General features: G+C 37.4%; 1 long non-coding RNA gene across 1 annotated transcript; it reads left to right on the top strand.

Annotated features, from left to right (window-relative positions):
* The first annotated feature begins 1,865 nt into the window (after positions 1–1,865).
* On the top strand, positions 1,866–7,474 carry LOC139081028 (uncharacterized). The gene is made up of 3 exons (XR_011535973.1): positions 1,866–2,235; positions 5,863–6,037; positions 6,851–7,474. It is a non-coding gene; the product is annotated as an uncharacterized lncRNA (long non-coding RNA).
* Positions 7,475–7,934: the final 460 nt, after the last annotated feature.

Genomic DNA, 7,934 nt, shown 5'->3' with positions numbered 1-7,934 from the left:
GAATATAGATGCAAAAATCCTCAAAATATTAGCAAATTGAATACAATACATGAAAAGGATCATACACCATGATCAAGTGGTATTTATCCCAGGGAAGAAAGGATGGTTCAACATCTTAAAATCTATCAATGTGATGCACCATATTTTAAAAAATGAAATGAAGAATAGACATCATATATCCCAAATAAATGCAGAGAAAGCATTTGACAAGATTCAGCATCCATTTATGATAAAAACTAAAAAAAAAAATGGGTATAGAAGTAAAGTATCTCAACATAATAAAGGCCATATATGACAGAATCACAATGAACATCACGCTCAATTGTGAAAACTTTAACGCTATCCCTCTAAGAACAGCAAGAAGGCAAGGATGCCCACTCTCACCACTCTTATCCAGCATAGTATTGGAAGCCCTAGCCAGAGCAATTAGACCAGAAAAACAAATAAAAGCTATCCAAATTGGAAAGGAAGAAGTAAAACTGTCACTATTTGTGTGTGACATGATTTTATATGTAGAAAACCCAACGAATCCACCACAAAACTATTAGAAATAGTAAACAAATACAGTAAAGTTACAGGGTACAAAAGCAACATGCAAAAATCAGTTGCATTTCTATACACTAGCAACAAACTAGCAGAAAGAGATATCAAGAATACAATCCCATTTAGACTCACAACAAAAAAGAACAAATATCTAGGAATAAATTTAACCAAGGAGGTGAAAGATCTGTACACTGAAAACTGTAAGACAGTGTCGAAAGCAATTGAAGAAGACACAAACAAATGGAAAGATATTCCACGCTCATGGATTGGAAGAATTGGCATAGTTAAAATGTCCATATTACCTAAAGCAATCTACAGATTCAATGCCATCCCTGTCCAAATCCCAATGACATTTTTCATGGAAATAGAACAAAGAATCCTAAAATGTATCGGGAACAACAAAAGACCCCAAATAGCGAAAGCAATCCTGAGGAGAAAAGAACAAAGCTGGAGGTATCACGCACTCCCTGATTTCAAAATATTCTACAAAGCTATAGTAATCAAAATAGTATGGTACTGGCACAGAAACAGATCAGTGGAACAGAACTGAGAGCCCATAAATAAACCCATACATTTATGGACAGCTAGTATTGTTAAGATGTCGATACTACCCAAAGTGACCTACAGATTCAGTGCAGTCCCTACCAAAAGTCAGTGGCGTTTTTTACAGAGATTTAAGGAAAAAAAAAATCCAAGAGTTCATACGGAATCTCAAAGGACCCTGAATAGACAAAATAATCTTGAAAAAAGAAGAACAAAACTGGAGGACTCCCACTTCTTGATTTCAAAACTTACTACAAAGCTACAGTAATCAAAACAGTTTACTACTGGCATAAAGACAGACATATAGGCCAGTGGCTTAGAATAGAGAGCCCAGAAATAAACCCTCACGTCAGATCATGTCAAATGATTTTTGACAAGGGTGATATCGTCTCTGATATCAGTTTCCCCACATTAAACCCAGCATATACGGGGTTAAAACCAAAACACTCATTCCCTGCTTACTCTCTGGCTTCCTGGCTCCAGAATCCACTATCCTCCATGGAGACAGACCCCGTCAAGGACAAGCACCTGGACTATCTCCTCGCGCAAAGAGATACAGTCTGGTGGGAAAGCTCCGACCAGCAAGGCCATATGCTCCCCCTCCCCTACATAAAGCCCCAAATCAAAACCCTTCCTTTTAGCTTTTCGGGGAGTTTGGGATTTCAGCATTAGCTGCCCTCTCTCCTTGCTCAGCGCTATGCAAAAGTAAAATTCCTACTTTCTTCCACCACACTCGGTGTCAGAGATTGGCTTGCTGCACAACAGGTGAGCAAACTCACTTCAGGTTCGGTAACAATTTGGCGACCCAGATGGGACAATGTCCCAGGTGGACGTGTTGCCTGTGGCACACCGGCCTCTGGCTAAAGGCCTCTCTTGGAAGCTGTCCTGCAGCTGCCTGAGCCCCTTGTCTCAGGGACAGCCCCAGGTGACTGGCTGCTAGCCAGACGTCGTTGGCCCACGGTGCTTTTGCTTTGGTGGTGGAAGAAACTAGGGTTAGGACTTAGGAAGACGTCTCTTGTAAGTAGCTGGTAGTTTTTGTTTTTGTCTTTGTGTTAACCTTTTCCAACAGGACCAGCCAGAAATAATGGGTACCTGGCAGCCCTCTGGGCTCCCTTTGTTTTGAAGTTGCGACGCCCCGGCCAGATTTTGGTAAGTCCCCCAGGTGTGCACAACCGAGGCCCCTTGTCCTTGCTCATTTGGGAAGATCTGCATGGCGGGTCTTCATTTGTTGGGAGCCCCCGAGTGTAGGACACGGACTGAGCTGGGACTGGAAGCACTTCGGTTTTTGGTTTTGGTCTTTGTTTTGGCTTCCGTTTGCAGGTGAGGGTGTTGGGGAAAGCATGCTTGTTTGGTATTTGTTGTTGTTGTCTGTTTGTCTGTCCTTTTAAAAGTGTTAACATGGGAGGTGCTGCATTTATTCCACCTAAGAGCCCCTTGGGAAAAACTTTGGCTGATGGTCGATCTATAGCTATAAGCCAATGTCTAAAGAGGGATGATTTTCTTTCGTAATGCCACGTGGCCACAATATTCTTTAGACTCCGGAGAGAAAGAAAATGGCCAAACGATGGGCCCTTAAGTTGGGAAACTTTTTAGAGAGCTCTTATGATCAACAACCGTTTTATTGGTACCTGGGAAAAGACCAAATTAAGAGGAAACTATAATGACTAGTCTTAAGAACTTAATCAAACTTGGGGTCTCAGCTTCTCGTAGTCTTACAGATGCTAATGAAAATGTTACGTTAACAAAGAGAAATCAGAAAGGGAAGAGTCACAGGACTTATCCCAATGGGATAAAAATCTTTAGCTAGTTATTAAAAGAAAAATGGGATAAATGGAACAGATATGAATGAAGTTAAAACAAAGGTTTTAATGAAACACTGCCTAAGGTTGGATGGGCTAAAGGGAGCCGCCTATTGGCTCCCCAACATTAAAGGACATCAGACAAATCTGTTCTATTTACCCGAGTTTGAAAAATTTAAAAGGTCAGGAGGCAAAAATCAGAGTGAGAAACCTGACCAACAATTGTTTGGGGCAACAGTTAGGCTACTAAGATTAATAGGACTATAAAAATTAAAGTGTATAAGTTAATATTATATGAAGAGGTTATGTCAACTTTGCCTGGATGTTTTCTTTGGGAATAAATGTTATGTCTAACTGGGAATGCTTCCCCTGAACAATATTGTAACACCAAAACTTGTTAATAGAATTCTAATGTAAGTTATAATTAAAAGTATAAGGGTTAGTAAAAATAAGATAAAGTTTTGTAAAAATTGATATACTTAAACAGGCCAATTACAGTTCACCCAAACTGATGTATGCAATTGGAAAATCCAGCTGCAACAATGGGGAGCCTGTTTTAATCTTTTGAGGCTTCTAAATAAAATTAGAAATACTTTACTGCCTCTTTAAGAGAAAATAATTAAATAATTAAACACGCCAGCAGCCGACTCAAATCTGCTGCTTTTGTCTACTCTCTTACTGAGCTTCCCAGCAGGCTGAGCTTCGCTTCAACTCCCCCCCAAATTCCTGATCTAAAATTGAACAAGTGAAAATAAGTAAACTTTTGAGATAATTTGGAATTGTAATGGCCATTCTGAGAACCTGTTTCAGAAGAGGATGCAAAATCTCTCATAATGGAATGCAGTCTTTAATGAACATGCAAAAACTTCTAAGAGACAAAGTTATTTAACATGATATAAAACGATCTTTGATGAATGAAAGCCTGTTTAAGTTTTCTGGTCTCATTTAAAAGGAACATGTCCTCAAAGCTATCAGCGTTGGCTACAATGCAGACATACAGCCTGGGTTTACCAGTCAAATGAGCTCACGTCATCTCTGTTACAAAATTTATCAGCAAAACTCATAACTCAGTATAATAGCTAATTTTGTTTAATGTCTCATGGAGTTTTTATAGATGATCTAAATATAATTGTTAAGAACAGGTAAACTAAATAAATGTAAAAAAAATAAAAGTTTTTGGAAAAACTTTTTAACAATAATTATATGTATAATTATATGTACAATAATTATATTGTGTTATATGTACTAAAACAACTGAGGATGATAGTTAACTGCTGTAATGTCACATGAAGTTTTTAAGTAATTATTAAAACTGGATAAGAGTTTTAAGTACCATAATTATATTTTATAGTCTGCATACTTAAAAAACAGCTTCCAAAATCTTTTTGGAAACTTAAATTTTACAACTTTACTAAGTTAAATTAAATAATAACAGTTTATTGGGTATCTAGGTCATTTCCACGTAAGATAAAATATTAAAGGTTAACCACTAAGCATATATTTGTCTGCCTTTGGTTTCTTATGTCAAAGAGACTAAAAAGTGCTTAGGTTTATTGATAAACATGTTTTACATATGCTGAGAAATTGTCTATGAGAAAACATATATTTCTAAAAGGTCTATGTACAAGGAAAGTAAAATATGTGTTTTCAGTAAAAAGGTATAAAGAATGGAGATATTTTTGTTTCTTGAATTGAGAAAGATAAATTTGTCCTAAAGTGCTGGGACAAATTCTGAATGTAAAAAAGTGACCAAAGGTTTGTAAAAGTAAAGCCCTGAAGAGATTTATGTATGGTCAAGTTGGCCAGGATTAAAGTAAATCCAATTAAGTAAAGAAACTTATATGTCAAAAGTAAAGTGGTACAAAATTAAAACTTGGTTTCCTCTTTCTTAAAAGGATAATTTTCCTAAATTTTTAATCTGCTCTTGATAAAAAGATTATAAGAAGGTTTTTTTTTGACTATTTTAACTCTGTTTCCCCTTGACTGTTTCTGTTGTCACTTTGAATAGATACCTGAGCATGGTTTTGCAGTGAACTTTGTTTCCTATCTGAACAAGTGTTTTAAAGCTTTTAATATTTTTGATAAGCTTCCCCCCCCCGACACACAAATATTCAAGTCTTGAATAAAAGTTTGCTTTTGACCTGGAAGAGGAGGGAAGGTTTCTCTGGGGATTTTCAGACGGCCCCTGAGACTTCTCGGGGAAATTTGCTCTCTCCCTATAAAAAAAAAAAAAAAAAAAAAAAAAAGCCAAACTAATAAGGCTTATTTTGTATGTTAAATTACATAAGAAGCGTTGTCAAATAAGTAATGATAAACTTTCTTAAATGGTATTATGTAAATGAGTATTATTGATATAAGTATTTTAAAAATTATCTGATCTGATTGTCAGCTATAATCCTGGCTATTATCTCAAAATGTTTTATATCACAGACATGGTCAAATGCCTTTGTCAATTACCATTTTTTAATGTTCTGTTATTTATAAACAGTGACTGTTTTACTTTGATGTTTTTGCAAATATGTTTCATCTGCAGAGACATTCATGGAAAGGACTCTGACACTCTAGAATACAGGTTTCTAATAAACGTTCAGATTGTAAAACTAAACTGGATAAAAATTACAGAACTCCAACAGAGAAACTGATGACCTCACAAACTGCTGACAGAAGATTAAGATCAAGAACCAATGACACAGGACAGAATAAACTGATAGGGATGATTATAATTTTTATGACTTTTTAATTGAGATATTACTGGTTTTTAATGTTTTGCTTTTTTCAGAGTTAAAAAAACCTTTGTCTCTATTCTCTTAAAGAACTATGACTTACAGCAATTTGTAAACTAAATTGAAGCGTTTCTCTTTTCCCCCCCATCTGAGCCCTCCAAAACATAAAAACCCCTGATGAGTAAGTATTCTTATTCTTGTGGCAATATAGGTGTTTGCATAAGTCCAATAAGAATCTGTTCTTCTTTTAACAGGACACAATTGAAAACACTGTTTATATTACTAAGGCTTTGACTGGAACATCATATTTGAAAAAACATACGGGCTTGGATATAATAAGACAGCTTTTGAGGAACGAAGGTTGACATTCTGGAATAAAGCCACTTGGAAATACTGGCCTGGTACTGTGCTTATGGGTTCTGTAACCTGGTAAGGTTGAGCAAAGAATGTCGCTCCCTCTGGCAGGCACAAGGAACCTCAATGTTTTGGGGAGCCTCATGAAAAGAGGGATTCACCCAAATCTGCAGGTCCTGCAGGCAGAATGTGATAACAGGTCCTTTACTTGGCTTTCCTTGAGAGGCCTTTAAAGTTCAACCTGAGATTCCTTATAAGGTTCCAGCAAAGCAGATTTAAAAGAGCCTATATGATCAATTACTACTCTTGCTGTACTTATGTAAATAATTATGCCAAATTTATTAAAACTAGACTTATTTTGCAAACCAGTTAGTCTTAATTTGGCTATGTCTAGTGAAATTGAGGGTGATTTTAGGGAGGAAGATTATGTTTCAATAGAAACAATAATACATGTTTATAAATATTGGATTTTAGTTTTTTAAATTGTCTTTGAAATTTTTGTTTTACTTCTCTTAACTGGACTGGATCTTGAATTCCTCGTCTCCTGAAATACCTGGCTAAAAACCTCCAAACTAACATTTTCAGGGTTTTTTTCCCCATTATTTTCATTTGCAGTCATTGAAAACTAAATCTTCCCTTTTTCCTAAAGCCTTACAAACTGAAGCTGGAGGACCTAATATAAACTTAAGAGAGATTCATGTCTGCTGCTGTGTAAGCCACTCAAAAAGCTACCTGAGTGCCTGATGACACCATCAGAGACATTTCAAACTGCAAAAGATGCTTCGACCCTGACTTCTAGGAATCTTGATTGGTTGCCCCCTGGGCTCAGAAACTGGTTTATAATTTGCTCCAACCATTAAGCTTGTTTTTCTCTTTTTGTTTCTCTAGAAAAACTTCTTATTAAATACCTGGTTACTTACTTACATGATACAGGCCTAACTTAAGGAGCCCACCAGCATCACTGCCTTATTAAAAGACTGGTTCAATGAGATGAAACAACGTACGCCCCATTTCAGCAGGAAGTAGCTAGATCGGTCACCGCCCCAAATCCTTCAAGATTGAGGGATGGACATAAAATAGGGGGGAGTTGATATTGACCCTGATATCAGTTTCCCCACATTAAACCCAGCATATATGGGGTTAAAACCAAAACACTCATTCCCTGCTTACTCTCGGGCTTCCTGGCTCCAGAATCCACTATCCTCCATGGAGACAGACACCGTCAAGGACAAGCACCTGGACTATCTCCTCCCGCAAAGAGACACAGTCTGGTGGGAAAGCTGCTGACCAGCAAGGTCACGGGCTCCCTCCTCTCTGCAAGTGTCTCAAGGCCAAAGACAAGCTGGTGGGAAAGCTCCGACCAGCAAGGCCATATGCTCCCCCTCCCCTACATAAAGCCCCAAATCAAAACCCTTCCTTTTAGCTTTTCGGGGAGTTTGGGGTTTCAGCGTTAGCTGCCCTCTCTCCTTGCTCAGCGCTGTGCAAAAATAAAATTCCTACTTTCTTCCACCACACTCGGTGTCAGAAATTGGCTTGCCGCACAACGGGTGAGCGAACTCACTTCAGGTTTGGTAACAAGGGTACCAAGACCATTCAATGGGAAAAGGACGGTCTTTTCAACAAATGCTGCAGGGACAACTGGATATCCACATGTTAAAGGATGAAGTCGGGCCCTTACTTAACACCATATACAAAAATTAACTCAAGATGGATCAAAGACCTAAATGTAAGACCTAAAACAATAAAGCTCTTAGAGGAAAACAAAAGACGAAAGCTTCACGATGTTGGATTTGGCAATGATTTCTTAGATATGATACCAAAGACACAGGTAACAAAAGAAAAAATAGACAAATTTGAACTCATGAAAAATTTGAAACTCTGTGCATCAAAAGACACTACCAACAAAGCAAAAAGCAACCCGGAGAATGGGAGAAAATATTTGCAAATCATCTATCTGCTAAGGGATTAACAT

This window comes from Equus przewalskii, chromosome X (assembly GCF_037783145.1).
Source record: "Equus przewalskii isolate Varuska chromosome X, EquPr2, whole genome shotgun sequence".
Taxonomy (NCBI): domain Eukaryota; kingdom Metazoa; phylum Chordata; class Mammalia; order Perissodactyla; family Equidae; genus Equus; species Equus przewalskii.
The sequence above is the reverse complement of the archived record's forward strand: the minus strand, read 5'-3'. Positions and strand labels throughout refer to the sequence as shown.